This window comes from Monodelphis domestica, chromosome 8 (genome assembly GCF_027887165.1).
Source record: "Monodelphis domestica isolate mMonDom1 chromosome 8, mMonDom1.pri, whole genome shotgun sequence".
Lineage (NCBI taxonomy): Eukaryota > Metazoa > Chordata > Mammalia > Didelphimorphia > Didelphidae > Monodelphis > Monodelphis domestica.
The window spans coordinates 237,296,408-237,313,348 of record NC_077234.1 but is presented as its reverse complement, the minus strand read 5'-3'; positions in this window follow the sequence as shown (position 1 = coordinate 237,313,348).

Sequence of the window (16,941 nt, the reverse complement as noted above, 5' to 3'; positions counted from 1 at the left end):
ATACAATTGAGTTCTCTGGTTTCTGAAATCTCAAAGCACTTGAATTTGTAATTCTCTCATGCATTTGTATTTTACTGTTCATTACATTTGTGGGGCTCCTGTCTCGTCTTCCCACTTCAATTCAGGGATGTGTGGCAACTAGAGATTTTTTGTGTCGCTGTCTTTTGAAGTTCCTAAAGCTGTCTTACACAGGCCTCACAATTAACATTTCTAAAGCACCTAATATGTGCCAGGCATTGTGCTAAGTGCAACTCTTTCCCAAGTAAACTCTTAACCATGTAGGGGTATGCCTTTCCATTTATCAGTGCTTCAATTCCCGGTCTTACCTACTTGCAGAGTACTGTGGGCGTGATAATTATCTAGGGTTAATGATGAAGTTTCATCTTCTTAATCATTCATTATGCAAATCACTAATAAATAAAAAACTCATTGAGGTTCTAACTCAGTAGTCTTGAGTCTCCAGCCAGGATATTCTAGACCAAGGCTCAAGTCTGTATCTCTTTTATACTCCTGTTCTGGTCCCTCCCACTTTACAGGCTTTTTCTTTTGCAGAGCCTCTTTCAAAGGAGGAAACACCCATCTAAAGCAGTTATTAGTGATTCTATTTTATCTGGCCAGCAAAAATTCCAACTCTCCAAAGTATAAATTAGAAAGGTCACTTAATAGAACAGGAGAAACTTTAGAATCTTCTGCCTAGCTCTGATGAAGAGGAAGACTGTGAGGAAAGACCCTCCATAGTCTGGCTTCAGCAGAACAATTCTCTGATGCCCCCAATTGTCTCATTCATTCCAGGAAGTGAAGTCAGAGGCAGCTTCAGAGTCTGGGTTTCAGGCACTACTTTTGCTGGCAGCTACAATGCCTTAATGCTTATTTCCCAGTCTCTAGACTCAGCACAAAACTCCTACCGGAGCTCTTCTTTTCTTGAATTCTACTCTAATGGAACTAAAGCTACTACAGTCTGATTCAACTCAGAGGTTGTAGTCATTGCTTAGTGCCCGCTTCCTGGAAGGGGAAGAAACCACTCTCTCCATGTGAAAACAACATCTCTCAGAAACTCTTGTAGCTAAACTCTAAAAGCCTCATTTCTTTACCTATAGAGGAATCAACTCTCAAAATCTATTTCATTAGCATCGATGGTGTAGATTTCCTATCCTTCACAATCCCTCCTGACTTTGGAACCTACATAGCAGTACTCATTTCCTTGTCCTAATGTTCATCTACCAATAGACTATACATATTTATTAAGGGAAAGCAAGGTAGCTCAGTGGGTAGAGAATATAATAATGAAAGTAAAATTACTAAATGTAATATTAATTTAAAAAATTGTGATCATTGTCTATAAAATTAATGCTCAAAGTAGCTCTTAAAAATTAAGTTTTAATCAAAATGAAGATAAAGTAAAAAGAGGGAAATGTAGGAAGGAGACAGAAAATATTGGCTGGCTAAATTACCCTAAGCTGAATCAAGAAGCCAAAATCTGAAATCCTCCAAGTTGCTTAAAATGGCAAAAAGCCCCCCAGCTCATAGCAGGCACCAGGCTCCCAACCATTTTCCACCTCAGAGCCATGAGACCCAGAGAGTGTGATCCTTGTTGGCAAGGTAGGCATGCAAAATGGGATGTGGGATTGGACAAATTTAGGGAGTGTTTTCTTTCTACACAATTCCCCCCTGTGATTCTATTGGGAGCATGTTGAAATCTCTCAAATCTACATGCCTAGACTCCCCAGTGAATCATATTAAATAACCATCTCATATCTCTAAAAATCTCTTACTAGAGGTGCAAACAATATTGCACTAAGGGGAAATCACAATAATTAGAGATAAGAGAGAAATAAAAGAGAAGAAAACCATTGACAAAAAGCCAATTGGGGGAAATTAAGTATTTACATTAAAAATAAATGCGTTCAACCCCCTTCAGTTCAATTCACTCCATCCAAAAGTTTATTCTGGATCTTTTCATGCAGTGCATGGTTTCTTTAGACTTCTTTATGGTGCCTTCTCCAAACAGTTCACTTTCTTGATTCAAGGAATTAGCAAGTTTCTTTTCCTGCAATTATTCTCAAAAAAAATTCTTTTTAATTTTTAATTTTACAAAAATTATTCAAGAGCCAGGTCTGGAGATGAGAGCTCCTAAATTCAAATGCAAATTTATATACTTCCTAGCTTTATGACCCTAGGCAAGTCACTTAATCCCAATTACCTAGCTGTTACTGTTCTTCTGCCTCAGAACTAATACTTAGTATTATTTCTAAGACAGAAGGTGAGGGTTAACGAAATAAATAAATAAATATTTATTAAGTGCTTGCTATTTACCAGGTACTGTACTAAGAGCCAAAGATATGAAAAAAAAGTCAAAATACACAAACCCTGCCCTCAAGGGAACAAACTAATGGGCAAGACAAAAAAGAAAATAAATCTATACAAACTAGCTATATACAGGAATATATGTCTACCATGAAGTGCTAGATGTACTCAAAGTCTTTCAGTTTATTAAAAACTGTGTTCATGCTGACTCATGTTAATTAGTATATAATAATAATGATGATATATAATAAAATTAATAGCTAGCTTCTTTGGTACTAGAAGTCCTCTATATGAGATGCTTCAAGAAATTATCCTGGTAGTGACTAGGTGCCTCAATAGATTAAGAGTCAGAGCCTAGAGACTGGAGGTCCTGAGTTCAATCTCGGCTTCAGATACTTCCTGGTTGTGTGATCCTGAGCAAGTCACTTCACCCCCATGGCCTAGCCCTCATTGTTCTTCTGCTTTAGAACCAATAATTCATGGTATTGATTCTAAGACAGAAAGTAAGGTTAAAAAAGTAGTTATCCTTAGGCATGGTGCAATTTCTATGGTAAGTTCCTTTGTGGAGCTGTTCATTTATATTTCTTATGCTTTTGGCTGATCCAGAGATTCAGCTAGGGCACTGAAGGGAAAATGGAAGGTCCAATAGCCTCCAGACCTTTTAAAGCTTGAAAGGTGCTTTTTTATCCTAGAAGGAGGAAAGGGAGGGCGATTAAAAACTGAGACTTCTCTTTCCCTCCCCTCACTGGTTCCAGATAACTTGATAAAACACTTACCCCAGTTGAAACAGACTTGGTGACTTGTGTTATGCCACCTCAGAAGACAGTTTCCAAAGACTTCACTTATTCCAAGGTGAATGATTGAGTATCCCGTCACTACTTTAAACTGAGGAAGGTAAATCAAACAACCCAACTCTTACATCTCTGTTTTTAAGTTGCAGCTATTGCCTCTTAACACAAACTTAACCAAAACCATTGAATTCTTCCACTAAACAAAAAAAAATTGCTTTAAATAAAGATAACCCCCAAAGTAAACACCTATAAAAGCATATGGTGCATTCCATTTTTGCATTTAGCAACACTTTATTGAAAGTGAAATGTTTCCTTATTGGTATTCCAGTATCCAAATAGATCATCTCAGTTCATCAAAGTTCAACTGGTTTTTAGTGTTATAATTCATATTACTGTAGTTATTGTGTAAACTGTTCTCTTTGTTATACATTTTTATGTTGAATAAATTTAAACATATATTCTTCTGTTTCTAATTGTTGGTTTTCAAAAAGTTTTAAAGCACAGTAAGATTCTATTGCATTCAAATGCTGTCTGTAATGCCTTCAGTTAAGACCCAATCAATATTGGCACCCATTTTACTTACAGTTTTTCCCTACTTCAAAAACTGTTACTATGAATATTTTGTGATTATATATATATATATATATATATATATATATATATATATCCTAGTAATTGGATCATTGGGTCACAGGGCTCAAATAATTTAAGCACTTTTTTGCATAATTCTTTTTTTTTCTCCAAAAAGGTTTGGGCCAACCCTCAGCTCTATCCACAATGAATCAACGTGCCTATCTGTCTTCTCACACCTCTCCAACTCTGTTGTACTTTTAAAAAAATCTTCACTAGTTTCATGGGTGTAAAGTGAAAAATGAATTATTTTAATTTGCATTTCACTTGTAGTAATTTGGAGAAATCTCTCATTATTCATCATTTGCTGAGATTTATTAATATTCTTTGAATATTAATCTCATGGGAATGCTTTTAGTCATCCATATTTGTATCAGTTCATGTCTGGGATGTCATATTTTTATCAGAGATATTTAATGAAAAGATTTTATTTTATACTTAATAGTTTTTCTGATCCTAGCTATATTGATTTTTATCAAATTAGACAAAAATTGATTTTATACAATTAAAATTATCTATTTTCCTTTTCCAATCTCCTCTATCCCTTGTTTGGTAAAGAGTTCTATTTTGAGCCATAGGTATTTTTTTATAATTCAAAGATATTTTATATTTCAAATTACATGTAATAATAATAATCTTAACATATGTTTTCCAAAATTATAAAATCCAAACCATCTCCTTTGCTCCTTTTCCTCCCCCAATTCAGAAAAGGTGCACCATTTGATCTGGGCCATACATGTAATACCATGCAAAACACACTTCCATTGTTGTAAGAGCATACTCATACAAAACCAAACCCCTGCCCCACCAAAAAAAAAAAAAACTGTCAATACACTGATGTGGAAAATAGTATGCTTTGATCTGCATTCATCTGACTCCAACAGTTCTTTCTCTGGAAGTAAATAGCATTCCACATCATAAAGTCTTTCATAATTGTCCCCTTTCTTTTTGTTGCTGAGAGTAGCCAAATTTTCACAATTGATAATCATACAATATTGCTATTACTGTGTACATTGTTCTTCCTATTCGGCTTTTTTTTTTCTCTGCATCAGTTCATGTAGATCTTTCTAGCTTTTTCTAAAATCATCTTGTTTAGCATTTCTTGTACCACAATAGTATTACATCACTGACATATACCACAATCTGTTCAGCCATTCTAGACATCCCCTCAATTTCCAATTCTTTGTCACCATAAGAAGAGCTATTATAAATATTTTTGTACAAGAAGGTCCTTTTCCTCTTTTTTATCATATCTTTGGGTTACAGAACCAGAAGTTGTATGATAGGATCAAAGTGTATGCTCAATTTTATGGCCCTTTGGACAAAGTTCCAGATTGCCCCCCAGAATGGTTGGATCAGTTCACAACACCAGCAATGCATTAGTGTCCTAGTTTTGCCACATTTCCCTCCAACATTTATTATTCTCCTGTACTGTCATATAGGCCAATCTGATAGGTGTGAGTTGGCACCTCAGTGTTGTTTTAAATTGCATTTCTCTAATCCAGATTTATTTAGAACCATAGTTTTCTTTTTATCAATTGTGTTTATTAAGATGTACAATTTACATTAACAATGGCATTCTTAAGCACAGACAATTTTTGGAAAGGAAATCTATTATTGTACTTAATTAATTTAATTTTTTTTTAAATTTTCAGCACCAAATTCTCTCCCTCTCTCCATCCATTCTCTCATCTACTGAGAAGTTTAACCATAGTTATGAAAGATATATGATCTCATTATCTTCTGAGTATTTTTTTTCAACTCTCATATTTAGGTCACATTAATCACTTTTTGCTTATTGTGGTATTTGGTATGTAAGATGTTCTAAATTTAATTTCTGCTAAGTTGCTTTACAATTTGTTCTATAGTTATTGTTGTATAGAGAATCCTTTTCCCATTAATTTTTGTTCCTACATTTAGCAAAAACTTGACTACTGCATTCTCTTATGTCTGGGACTTGCTTATCTGATCTGGTTCATAGTTCTATTTTTCTGTTTTTATAATCAATGCCAAATAGATCTGAAGAATAATACCTTATAATACAACATGAAATATTCTACAGATATGCCTCCTTAATTGCTACTTTTTATTATTTCCTTTAATATTCTAGATATTTTCTCCTTAAATTGCTAATTATTTGTCTAATTATGTAACCAGTTGTCAGTTTATCCAGAATAGCACTAACTCTGTAAATTAATTTAGGGAATGCTAATTTTTATCACATAGTCAAAAATAGCGTCTCCTAAATGAGAACAAGAATAATGTCTCCAATTAGTTGTTTTCCTCTATTTCTGCAATGAGAATTTTGATGTATTTATATATCCTAAATGTGTCCTAATAGGTTAACTCCCAGATATTTTATGAATTTTTTGGTTATTTTGAATGGACTTTTCCTTATAACTTTAATACTCATTTTTGTTAGTATAATATAGAAATACTGATGATTTGTGAATTGATTATTATTGAAACTATTTTGCCAATTAGCTTTAAATTCTTTGGGGCTTTCTAAACACACTATTATGTCATCAAATAGGAATAATTTTATGTCTTATTTGCCAATGGTACTTCCTGTGATTTTGTTCTCTTATCATTGCCAAATCTACTATTTCCGAATTAATTTAAATAATAGTTGAAAAAGGAGTCATCTTTGCTTTTCTCCTATTTATACTGAAAATTTTCTAGTAGTCCTTCATGAAAAAAACTTCCAGTTCTTTTTAGATATATGCTTTTGATCATATTAAAGATATGCATCTGAGTTTCTAATACTATTGTTATAAATACACTTTTGTATCTATTGAAATAATCTTTTTTATTTTTAGATATTTAATTTATTATTTATTCTTAAACCCTTATCTTCTGTCTTAGTATGGACAGTAAGTATTGATTCCAAGTCATAAGAGTGATAAAGGCTAGGTAATTGGGATAAGTGACTTGCCCAGGGTCACACACTATGAGGTATCTGAGGCTGGATTTGAACCTTGGTTCTCTCAACTCCAGACTTGCACTCTACCTACTGTACTACCTGGCTGCCCTTTTATTTATTTATTTTAACATTCTTTTCCTTTTCAATTTTAAGTTCCAAATTCTCTCCCTTCTTTCCTCCACTTCCCCCACCCACTAAGAAGGCAAGGAATATTATATCATTCATACATGTGAAAGCATGCAAGACATATTTCCATATTATCAATAACTCCTCAAAGAAAGAAAAATAGAGAAAGCAAGAAATTATACTCCAATGTGCATTCAAAAGTTCATTTGCTCTCTCTATTGAGGTACACACTGTTGTTTTTGTTTTTTCCATCATAAGCCCTTTGCAATTATCTTGGATCACTGTGTTGATGAGAGTCTTTCACAGCTGATCATCATTACAACATTGCTGTTACTGTACACAGCAATCCCTCCATTCTCCTCATTTCACTTTGCATCAGTTCATGTAAGTATTACCATGTTTTTTCTGAAGCCATTTCCTTGTTGTTTGATATGTATAGTATGATAGTATGCAATCACAATCATATGCCACAGTTGGTTCAGCTATTCCCCAACTGATGGGCATCTCTTTGATTTCCATTCTTTGCCACCATAGAAAAGAGGTGCTAAAAATATTTTTGTACATATGGGTCCTTTTCCTTTTTCTTTGATCTCTTTGGAATACAGATCCAGTAGTTGTAGTTTGGGGTCAAAGGGTATACACAATTTATAGACATGGTTCAAAACTGCTCTCTAGAATGACTGGACCAGTTCACTAGTCTACCAGCAGTTCATTAGTGTACTTATTTTCCCCCTCATCTTTCTAACATTTGTAATTTCTGATAGTTGTGAGGTGATAATTCAGCGTTGTTTTAATTTGCATTTCTCTAATCAATAGTTATAGACAATTTTTTCATGACTATAGAAAGTTTTTATTTTTGTTTTCTTTTAAATACTGATGACTTATATCCTTTGACAATTTATCGATTGGAGAATGGCTATTATTTTTATAAAATTTATTCAGTTCTCTACTCAGGATATATTTATCAGAGGAAGTTGCTATAAAAGGTTTTGATATTATTTCATTGTCATGGTACTTTTAGTAAAATGTAATTTCCCTGTTAGATCTTTTAATTAGATATATTTTTGCTTGTTCTTTGTCTGAGTTCATGGTGGCTATTTGCCTTTGTTACCTCAAATGAAGAAAAAATGTATTTTGTTCCAGCCCTTTATTTTAACTCTGGGTATGTCTTTCTGTTTTTTGGGGGGGTCTTTTGGATTTTTCGGTTGTTTGTTTTTTGTTTGTTGGATTCTAGTTTCTAATCCTTCTGCTATATGCTTTTATTTTATGGGTGAAATTATCCTATTCATATTCACAATTATAATTACTCTGTAATTCCCTCTGTCCCATTTTCTTCTGTTTCTTCTCTCTCTTTTTATCCCAGCCTTCTTCAAAAGTCTATTTTGCTTTAAACCAGAGCCTCCCTTAATCTTCCCACCCTTTTATCATCACTATCACCTTCTATTATTCTCTTCCTCTCCTTTCCCTATTGGGTAAATTAGATTTATATACACAGAAATTTGTCCAACCTGCAATGCAACACCTGAAGCAATGCTCCAAGCCGATAACTATTTATTAAAAGGACCCGGCCCCCTTGAACAAGTAGGATCCCAGACCTTCCTCATAGTCTGAGACTCCCACCTTCTCAAAAGTATAACTTTTATTCCTTTCAGTGCCTAGCCCTATCCTTATATGCCTATTCAGTCTAGGCATCAGGGGGTTATTTATTGGTAGACTCCAGACTCTTGCTATACCCCTTAATCACATTGCTACTCAAGAATGAGGTGGGCATATACCAACCAGCTACATCCCATCCTCAACACAGGAACAGGCCCTACACTGATATGATTTGGTATTAGGTTAAGTCCTTTGTCTAGGTTTGCCTGAAAGGGATCATGAGAACAAAATGATACAAGGTGGATAGGTTCTTAATGCATGTCAAGACTTTTCACAGAAGCTTGTAACATCTGGGTGGATGTCCCCTTCAAGCTATGCTGACAAGTTAAAGTTTGACATAAAGGGGAATGACCTAAAGTTTGACATAAAGGGGAATGACTCTTATTTTAGGGGAAAACCCCAACTCAACTATAACCTATACCTAGTTACTTCTGATTATTAATTAATTATAATTATTAATAGCAAGTAATTCAACTAGATAACACTGATTAGAACTAATTCTAGAAATAAAAGTATTGATTTAAGATGGGTAGGGGTCTACTAAAGGGCCAAATTATTTCTCACAGGGGTCTGCAAGTTTTTGGTGCTGCCAAAGTGGTGTGATCCTGGGAGAGGTATGACCACTGCTCTCCTCATCCATATTCTGGTCTTTATCCATAAAGGTCCCAGCTCCACTGCAGCCACAAGAGCTAGCACTCCTTTTTGTCTTGGAAGTGAGACCAGGGCCCCTTCTCCCTTGTTTCAGACCACCAGTGATCCTTGCCCTCAGTAGAGTTGACCATCAGTGGTAGCAAGGAATCCCTTGTAATATCCTTCTGACCAATTGTCTGACCCCTTCATTGACTTTGGGATGAGAGCTCCCAAAGTTGCTGCTGCTGCTTTTGCCCTTCTAAGTTTTCTTAGTCCAGAAAACTGTCTCATATCAGTCTTTTGTTGACTTTGCCACTCCAAAATTATATCTGAGATTTTAATTCAGTGTTTTGGAGGGGAATGTTGGTAGAGTTCAGCTATCTATTTGGCTATCCCTAATCTTTTATCTTGGCTCTCACTTCAGTATAGTATCTTTTTACTTAGTTGTTTATAAGATTAATTATGATCATTGATGTCCTAATTTCTAACCATTCTTAAGTCACTGATATAAATCCATCTTGGTTTCAGTGGCTTATTTTCTAAATATATTCCTGTAGTCCCTTTGTGAAGTTTTAATTTAAAATCTTTGCATCAGTATTCATCAGTGAGATTGGCTTATTGTTCTTTCTCTGCTTTGTTTCTCCCTTATTTAGTTATAAGAACTGTATTTTTCTTGTCACTTTTCCCTATTTTTCTCAATACTTTTGTTCTGTAGGCACATTGGAGCATTGTTTTTTAATGTTTGATGCAATTAATCTAAGTCCCATTGGTCCAAATTCTCTCCCTACCCCCTGTGCCAATTCATTTATGACTTATATTTGGGTTACTTAAACTCCCTCTCTCTCTCTCTGGTTTTGCTAATTAGAGTATTTCAGCATTTCATCTTTTCTAAGTAATTACTCATTTCCTCTATGCTTAGTTTTCCTGACATATGAATATATGCACTAATTTCTGATCATTCTTTTTATTTCCTCTGTTGTGAATTCACTTTATTCATGTTTTATTTTAGTAATTTGCTTCACTTTTTTTCTTTAAGATTAGCTAGGGGCCTATGACTGCAACTTGGTTTTTTAGAGTTATCTGAAATATAATAGATTTTGTTTTAGCCCTTCATTTTTACTTTGTAAATATCTAGAATGTTAAAATGTGTTTCGATTTTTAAAGACAAAAATCAAAACAAAACAAAACAAAACCACCCTTATCTTCTGTCTTAGAATAAATACTATGTATTGGTTGCAAGGCAAAAGAGTAGTAAGGGCTAGACCAGGGGTCCCCAAACTTTTTACACAGGGGGTCAGTTCACTGTCCTCCCAGCCTTTGGAGGGCCAGATTATAAAAAACAAACAAACTATGTACAAATCTGTGAACCACTGTATGGGATATCGGAGGCTGCAGCGCTGGCTGTGATAGGCCTGTCACACCTTGCACAGGCCCATCACCACCACCACTATACCAGGCAGTGGTATAGACAGTGTGGACTCCCCTCTCCCAGATTGTCATTCATCATGCTGACGTCTTTCATTGTGCAGTCACATAATTCTTTGTGTGACACCTCATTCTTGTTCAGTTACTCTCAGAACAAGGTGTGGCTCAAAGGATTATGTCACTGGATTTAGTACTGTATGTGAGCAAAGCCATGCTTTGTGGTGCCGCCACATACAGTGCTTCTCTCACTGAACACCAATGAAAGAGGTGCCCCTTCTGAAAGTGCAGTGGGGGCCAGATAAATGGCCTTAGGGGGCCACATGTGGCCTGTGGGCCATAGTTTGGGGACCAGTGGGCTAGACAATGGGGGTTAACTGACTTGCCCAGGGTCACATAGGTAGGAAGTGTCTGAGGCCAGATTTAAACCTAGGATCTCTTGTCCGTAGGTCTGGCTCTCAATCCACTGAGCTACCCAGCTGCCCAAAAATTTATTTTTTACATGAAACAAGGTGTTGAGAGTTTTTTTTCTGGATATATTTCTGTAGTTCCCTTAGCAGAATATATTATTTTAAAGTGTATCCCATCTTTTTTGTAGATTATAATAACTTGTTTGTTTTCTTATAGGCAAGAAATAATCCTAGCCTACTCAAATGTACAGCCCTTGAGAAATTGTCTCCTCATGTGTGCCTCTGATTCTTTTGAATCAGGGTTAAAACCCAGCAGTCCCTCAGTTTTTTCCATAAGGCAATTGATAAATGTGCTTGGGTGTTCATTTTTTTCCTGGGATAATCTGACAAAATTTCCCCATGCATTGAGTCTTTCTGACAATTGCTTCATTCCCTGCTATAGATTCTCACAGCATTTTCTTAGATAAATCATTGATCTTGGATTAGATAAATCTAGATCCTCAAAAACTTCTGGCCAGTTCATGAGTAAGGAATCTTTTCTAGTTTGCTCAATAAAGTTTTTGTCTTCTTTGGGTGTAAAAAGTTCAGATAAAAGAATTTCTACATCCTCAAAATCTGGTTCATAAAGGTGGAATGCTTTTTAGTTCTTCAATTGCAAGATGAGGCTCTAATAAAAATATAGGCATGTGCTTACCTAAAGACTCTAAGTCATGGGTGGTGAATGACTTTTGAACCTTTGCATGTAAGATGCCAGAGTTATCAGTGACCTTAGCTGCATCACACAAAGGCATAATCTTTTGAACCCCTAATGCATTTGCAAGATTGTTAGCAGATGCATTAGTTGGTGCCTGTATGTTATTGGCAAGGTCATTTCCCCCTACTGCCCCTAATGGTGTCCCAGAATTAGTATTAGTAACTACATTATCCTTATTAGTTTGTCCCATCACATCCCCAGTCTCCACATTGGTTCCCTTCCGCATGTCTTATTTTCTCTGCATGTAATCCTGGCATATCTCAGTTATAATAGCAATCTGACCAAACAATGTCTCTAATCTATTATTAATGACTAAAGCATGTACAGTTTTCTTTTGGAAGATCAGGTTGGCACCAGCTTTGACATACTTTAAGATGTTAGTCACTTCCATGAACACAACATAGACTTGTGGTATGATTTGCCAGAGGTAATTCACATCTAAATATTTCACTGTTATCTATGTCCATCCCATAGCCATATTGGTTAATGTCCCCAGAACATTGGCTATCACCCCTGCCACTGTATTATAAATGATACAGTAGCCCCAATAAATGGCAATTATTCCTCCTACAGCAGGCCACAGTATTAGTTGTACCATGTTTCCCATTAGACCTTTTCTAGGCTCTAACTGTCAGGAGTTAGCAGTTCAAAAATGCTTGTTATCCCCACAAGCTTTGCTTCTAGACAGGATCCAAGATGGCCAGATCCCAAATCTGATAGCCCTAGTACAGTCTCCATTTTACAATAGCCTCTCTTCCTCAGTATTGTAACTGACAAGAGTGACAGTTGGTAACTGACTTGTACTTTCCCCCACCAGGAATCAATATATTTTTGATACTATGTGGAAAGTCCTAGGCAGAGCCAGTGACTATGGCTGCTAGCCTCCAGAATTGTAATCAACAACTTCACAACTGACAGCTGATGACAGTTGGTGACAGTCACTAAAGCCTTTATTTTTTTTTTAAGTAAATGGGGTTCCTTTATATCCTGGGTGTCATCTGTATTAATCAAGGGGAGGTTAAGTTGTAGCAGAGGGGTTAAGTCTTTTAGTATAGAGATGGGGAAGAGAGGAGAACCTCCCTTTTAAAAGTGAGATTCAGGGGAGACAGCTGATGCTTAAAGTTGGCTCGGAAAGAGGAGAGGGGGTTTGAAGATTTTCCCTTCCTGCCTTCCCTCCTTAGCTAAGGCTGCTCTCCCAGATTCACTCTTGTCCCTCTTGTCCCCCTTCCACTACTCAAAACCAAAGGGTTTCCCCTTGATCTATTCACTCACACTTGTTCACAGCTTGGGGAACAGATAACTATTTTAATGTCAACTCAATCAAGTAATACAAAAGGAAATAATGGGCAGGGAAATAATGGGAAAGAATAGTGGGAAAAATGGGTCCTTGTCTATTTAAACCCTTTCCCCTCCTTCCTCAAGTTTGGGGAAGAATTCAGACCTTGGCAGCCTAAGCCCCCTGAGAGAAAGTCAAGTTGACTCACCCCTGGGCAACAGGAGGTGAGGTAAAGTCTGCTCAGGTTTCTTTTCAGAAAGTGTCTTCAATTGGGAAATGTTGGGGGGGAAATATTTCCAGTCACCAAAAGGAAAAAGTGGGTAACCCTCAGGAGAAAGGCTTTTCACAATGTCTCTCTTCAGCTTCTCAAGACTGAGAGACCAACCCCTCTACCAGTCAGTCTTCTCCTCCTCCAGATTCCACACTCCTGGGGCCCCTCCCTCATCCAGGTGATCAATTTCACACACTCTTCAGCCTGGCACTTTTCTTGTGTGCCAGCCTCTGTCACAACTCAAATGATTTTTCTTGGTAACTGAAGAACTCTCTTGGGTGTTTTCAATATGTGGGTTTGGGTTTGTTTTTTTTTGTCACTGAAATTCTGAAGTTTTCTGATAATTAACACTGATATTTTCTCTTTCTTTGATCTATAGATTCTATCTATCAGAACTATATTTTCTGTTTTCAATAGTTTGGGGTAATTTTTAAAAATTATTTTCTATAGCATGGAATAAACCAGGCTTTTTCAATTTATCATTTTTTGGAGATGAAGATGAAATTCATTTATGTGACCATATGAGATTCAATTTATCTCTGCATATCCCATGTTTAAAGTCACTTTGATTATTATAGAACTTGTGCTCTTTGCTATTATTATAATTATCATTAAAGTATGATAGTTCTTTAATGCCATTTATAAATTATTAAATTTCATACCTTGTTCTCTCTTTTTTTTCAGAAACTCTACAATTTTGGAAAGAGGTAACCTACTGTGTTTTCTAAATTGTGTTCTCTCATTTTTGTGACATTAAATTCTATTTTTTTTCAGAACTCTGAATTCTGTACTCCATAGACTAATTTTTCATTATTATTTCTTCATTTATTTTTCCCATTTCTCTTTCTAAACACCATGGAAGTTTTTGTCAATTATTTATGGGAGTATCTATGATAATTGTGATCTTATTTTTTATACATTTGGTGCAACTTGCATAGATATTGTGGGCCATATGAGGAAATCACATAATGGGGATCTATAAAAGAAATTCCATTTATAAAAGTGTTACATTCTCCAAGGCATAGTGTCTGATCTTAAAGGTATTGTGGCAAGGGAGGAAACTTATAGGGAACACCCTGAAGGATGAATGACACTAGAGATTTCTGATCTTCATTTACCATATTAATCATCTTGGGAACTGCATTTTTTATGGGATTGTCACACTGTTAATTATTTTGGGAGGGTTGGAGTGGGGTCTTTCAATTTTTTTTGGTTTTCTTTTACTTTTCTCATGCACTAAGTAATTCTTCTTGTACTGTCTATTCTATGCCATATTTCTCAAATACCCCGATCAAGATTGTCTAATAGCAACCTGAAAACCATTTAAATTGTGGAACATTTTCTAGAAAACCTTTAAGATACTGTTAATAAGCAGCCAGGTCTGTAGTGTGAGGGGTAAAAATTATAGTTGGTCACCAGGAATTTAATTACTAAATCCCAATGAATTACTCAAGATGGAATGGCTTTTATTGTAGTTTTTTTGTTTTGTTTTTTGTTTTTGTTTCTTTTACAAATAGAGGGAAGAAATTAAGGAAATGAGAGAGAGACAGAAAGAGAGAGAGAACTGTTCCAGTCTGGTCTGAACTAGGCAGGAATTCAGAGGCCCCAGCAAGGGGGGGACCCATAGGATTAAATTTAACATGGCTTCCTGCATCAGAAGATCCCTCACAGATCCTGTGACACCCTGAGTCTGGACATTGGCTCTGCTGTGATAGACCAGGGTCACCAAACCCTGAGCCTCTTAGAGACCAGGCTGGAAGCCTGGGGGGAGGGAAAAAGAGATTTTTAGACAGACAGGGACTTCCTTGCCCTCTTTCCTATAAACTCCAACCTGCAGACATCTTGTTTATCTTAACCCCAACCACCATTTGTTAGAATAAAGTGTCAGTTATCTTAAATTGACTTCCTTGTCATATTGAAGGGGGAAAGAGCTTATTTCTTTCTCTTTCCACAAGTGAAAAGGTTCATCCATTAATCAGTTATTAGAGGGGAGTAAAGGCAGGGTTAGTGGAGAGACATGTTTGAAGAAGTCTGAAGGGGGAATCCATCTCACCCTCCTTCTACTTTCTGGGATCGTCTACTCTTTCTCTACTATATCCAAACCAACCTTCACTATACTGACCAAGTTTCAGGAATAGCCTCTCTTGCCTTTAAGGGAAAAAATAGATCAACCTATCTGGTAGGGACTCTAAGAGATATTGTTCCTACTGTGAAATTGAGATTAACTACATCGTACTTATTCTTTATAATTTTAGCCACCAGGAATTTAGCCACCAGGAAGTCACCACTTAAGGATTAAGTGTGGGGGAGGAAGGTCTATGACCCATGTGTGCTGGCAAATGACAAATCAGAAACAGCTGATTCCCCCCCCCCCCCCCCCCCGCAATCCAGAGCCAAGTTTAAGCCACCATTGGTACATGTAAGCCACAGGAAGTGATGCAAAGAATTGCCTTTAAATTTTGTGGTCACTTCCTGTGAGAAAGTCTTTGCCTTAGAACTTGATTGTGGAGGAACTCAGGATTGAGATCTCAGACTGCTTCTCTTTGGACTGTCCTGTGGTGAGTGAAAGGACTGACTCCCTTTCCTTGACTTTTCTGGAGGCACCAGCCTCTGGAGAGGCCCATTGTCTTGGAATTCTTTTCCCCTTGGCTTTCTGGAGACACTACCTTCTGTAGAGGCCCCTCATCTTGGAGGAAATGGTGGTTGGGGTTAAGATAAACAAGATGTCTGCAGGTTGGAGTTTATAGGAAAGAGGGCAAGGAAGTCCCTGTCTGTCAAAGATCTCTTTCTGCCTCCCCCCAGGCTTGCCAGCCTGGTCTCTTCTTCTTCTCAGGTTTTTCCACAACTCTAGGTGTCATGGGGTAGGAGAAGGGATGGTGATTAGGGTCAATGAGGGATTTTGTATGGCTCAGGAGAGAAATCTCTGATCAGCCTGTCACCCTTGGCTTTCTCAAGACAAACCTCGGCATATTCTCCAGGCTCTGCCCCTCAAAGTCTCTGGATCATTCCTCTATCATGATAGGAACCAGGTTTGAGTCACTGACTGGGTTATCTAGACACCTGCAGCATAAATTGGCTTACACATGAGGAATCGGCATCTTTGGGGTTTGACAAATATTCCATCTCTATGTGAGTCACCACACTTTTGTTGGAATACATTTATACAATATATTGCCCAAGGAATATTCCCAGATAAAATACATTGTCCATGAAATATTCCCAGAACAGGTAAGTGGAGGCATTCCTAATAGGGCATGCTCAGATCTCCTACTGTAGAGACACTTTTCATTCACCACCACGTGGATAAGGATAGCCTTCTCTGAATGCCTGGGTAACTGGAATAGGCCATATTTCTAAAATTAATGGGACTGAAAAGGTTATTCTCTTTCTGCTTCTTTTTCTAAATCTGATTTTCCTGCTATCTCCAAAAGATAAAGATTATAGTTTTCCTACAGTGAACTAAACTAGTTCTGTGAACTAAAGTGGTAATAGGGGAAGTACTTCCCTCCCTTTCTCCCTCTTTTACTCTGGTACCTAGAAATGGGCCTGGCATCTCTGTTCTCTTTTTTTGTTTTGGGTGCCCCTAGCAGTACTCGTTGGATCTTTAGTTTGAATCATGGTGACGTTGGAGCGAGGATGTTGGGTGGGATGGTACAGCCAGCTAGCTCAGCTAGTTAGCCAAAGAAGCCAGGAGTGCCTAAGACTTGAGCCTAAACATGGTTTGGGACTTGGAATTGGGACTGTACTT